Below are 3700 nucleotides of genomic sequence, written 5' to 3' on the forward strand. Positions count from 1 at the left end.
CCATTCACCATAGACAATAGGGGGGAACAGCTAAACTCATTTAGCCAGATATTAAAATACAAAATAAGAAAACTATAATTTTCCCTTATGAATTTTCAATTCTGCATTACTTCAGCAACCAAGTGAAAAATACAAAAAAGTGAGACGAGATTTATTTCAAACGTTTTAATGCTTTCGGATGATTATATAATATTAAAATGACCATTGACTTGGTCACGCCGATTTGGTCAGTTTTCAAGATCGTGGTGAATGAAGTCAAACATGTATTGTCAAAGATTAGGAATCGTTTGATAAGTTAATAGTAGTTGCAAGCATAAATATAAGTATTTGCATACATTAACATAATACAATTAGGGCCCATTTTAAGTCAATTTTTCGTGGTTTCAAAATTTGCCGTTATATGAAAGTAGGGGACGTGCAACAAGTGTTTACATAAATATTTTAGTTAATTCCATTATGTGAAAAAGTAACTGTAGGTAGGTAAATGCAATAGTCTTTAACATATCCTGGAAAATCCTTTTGAGGACTCTCGAATCGGAGGATATTGCTTTGCATTCAGCTTGAACGAAAAAAGTCACTCTCTGGCATACTTTTCTGTAATCCGGTTCTTTCATTTAAAGGTTATTTATAAAATTGAAGAGATTTTCTTTTTAAAAAAAAAAACTGGAGATCCACTTAAGTTTTTCGATATAACTTTGGTAAATGTTACTCGATCGGCACGTAATAATTACCAAATTGAAGGCGAGACTTGCTATTACTGATTTATGATAATAATATGATGAAAATCATTCAGATTATAAACAAATTATTTTACAATAAAACAAATGTTTAACAAATTTTTTTGTCATTTTCCTATATTTGCAATTTTTATATTGTATGCATAAACATAAGTAAACTAGTGTTTCTAGAAGTTGTGCCTGTTCAGTGAAGAGAAGGTTTATCCTTAACAGCGGTCGCCCCTCGACAGGCAATGACAAACCTCCGAGTGTATTTCTGCCAAGAAAAACAGCGTAAAACTGTAAGTACCTTCCCTTTGTGTGACAACATCAAGGCGCACGCCACAAATCGGAGGAGAAGCTCGGCCAAATACTAACATATGTGTAAGCGCCAATCTATTACACAAGGGAACAAAAAAGGGGAACAATTTCGTTGCATCAAATGTTAAAGCTGTTTTGGATAGACTTTTTTATGCTTATTACGAATCCGTAAGTATAAAGTCTCCATCAGCTTTAGATTTGGAAAAAAACGAGGTCAAAGTGTCAAAAAATCGCGTTTTTTGCAATATTTTAGAAGCCATAGCAAAGAACCTAAAGGTGATATTAGGCTTAAATTAAAGCTAGAAGTCTCGACTACTATCTCTGAAAATACCATCCCTGCACGTTGAATTGATGGTCACTTATAGTAATCCGCATAAAAAAGTCTATCAAAAACAGCTTTAACATTTGATGCAACAAAATCACTGTTCCCTTGTGTTATTATTATTTTTAAAAGAACCTAAACAATTTGTTCTAACAAATCGTTTCTTAAAATGTACCTACGAGATGGATTTTTCATATAGTACATATTGGAAAAATTCATGGAAAATTTGCTAAGTCCAACAAAAAAATTTTAAGAAAAAAGTAGAAAATTTGCTAAATCACAAAATTATCTACAAAATTTGTAAAAAAGCAGACTTTGTTATTATTTTTTTTAATAAAGGGTAAATGAAAAACGCGAAACGTTGCATTCAAAGTTTTGCAAAATACTTAAAGAAAATTACTTAGCAACGTTTTTTGTGTCTCCTGTACAATTGAAAAAAAAAATGAACTTAGCCACTTTGCACTCTTAGCTAGCGATATGCTTAATTTGATCTAATTTTTTTCATTTATGTAAGAGATGAATTCTTAAACTAAGAAAGACTGATATATATCGTTACCTTAATAAAGAAAGGCCCTAACTCATATTGTCGCTGAAATACAAAAAGCCGTAGCTAAGTAAAAATCCAAAATTCCCTTTTTGATTGTTTATGATGCATTTCATCGAATTATAAGTCCCCACATCATTTTAAGCAATAAAAAATTTTAGTCAGTTACGGCTTTTTTGAGTTTTAGCGACTATATGTGTTATGGCCTTTCTATATTAAGGTAAGGATATACATGTTTGTACTGTATGTTCCTTACGTTTTTATACATACTAAAGGGTTGCAGAATTACATTTGTCTCTTCTACGCTTGCAAGCACTCTTTGCTTTGTACTCTACTCCCAAGAATAAAACCTGCTGCCACTAACTTTTCTTATCAAATTCATATATATATTTTTTTCACTGTACGAACCTAATTAATTTTTCCATTATCTCCTAATGGTAACCTATTTTTGGACATCAAAACAAATTTGGAGTATTGCCGATATACGTAATTTAAATATAATAATTGTACCTATGCATATGAAATATTTTTAATTCTTAACTTTATAATTTCAATTAATTAAAAAGAGTATTGGACTATTTGCAAATTAGTAATTTACCAATGATCTCACAAATTCTTCGATGAGTAATTCTTTTATTATCAGAATTGAAAAAAAAAATTAAAATAACTTTGTTGTTTAAGCCCTGTATGCAGCTCTCAAGAAAACGGTCAAAAATTGCCATTATTTCGCGTGTGTGTCCAAGGAATTTTGACATTTTTGATACCTCACAGCCTGTTGCCTCACTCTTTCCTCAAGAAATAATGGAACGGGCATATATTTCTGTTGCAAACCTGGGTTGCCTTGTGCTCTTTTTTCACAAAAAACTTTAGAAAACCGTAGTTGAAAGCGTAGGAAATTTCTTAAGAACTGCGTACTGCCTTAAGGAAATTTGACTCAAGAAAATTTCTTAGCCATTTCTTGTACGTCATTTTATATGGAGTTTTTGCTTTTCTTGAGAGCTGCATACAGGCCTTTATCTGCGCACTACCGTTAAGAAATGGAGAACACTTTTCATACACAACAGTTTCATAAAAAAGTGACATTTATTTTTGAGATAAAATGACATGTGTAAAAATGTACTAAGTATGTTTTCGTCGGGGCTATTGCCGTACAAACTAAGTACATATGTATGTATGTAGATAAATACATATGTATGTATATATACATACATATATGTATGAAGGTGCTTTTCTGCTCTGATACTGATGTTTAGTTCTTATAAATATTTATTTATGTACACATATATTACGTCAATATATAGATATGTATGTATGCACATATGCAACTGACTTAGTGACTAGTTTTGCGAATAGAATTCACTAAAATTACATTTCGGAGCGTTTGATGAGATTTTATATATGTACAATGGATCTATTTTTGTTAATTCCATACACACGTAATCATACATATGTATAATGTATACATATGTATATGTATGTGCATTTTTTATAAAAAAAACCTAGCTTAAAAGTATTTTTGGTTTAGGTAACTACATATGTACATACATCTGTGACATTCGTAATTATATGTAAATAAAGGCGTTCAACTACTTGATAAATAATACTAGAGTGTTCTTGTCAACCTAAATTCATTTAGATTCCATCAAAAGCAATAAACAAACGTCCAGTAGAGCGCATTGAAGGCAAGAAACATGACCGGAAATAGAAAGCGTGATCGCCTGTCTATCCACATAGCAATCTCTTGTGGTGTCATTGTTGTGAATGTAGTGTGGTCGGCAGGCGTTTCCTGATCCTTGC

Source organism: Rhagoletis pomonella, unplaced genomic scaffold (assembly GCF_013731165.1).
Source record: "Rhagoletis pomonella isolate Grant_MI unplaced genomic scaffold, Rhpom_1.0 Rhpom_scaffold_00010, whole genome shotgun sequence".
NCBI lineage: Eukaryota > Metazoa > Arthropoda > Insecta > Diptera > Tephritidae > Rhagoletis > Rhagoletis pomonella.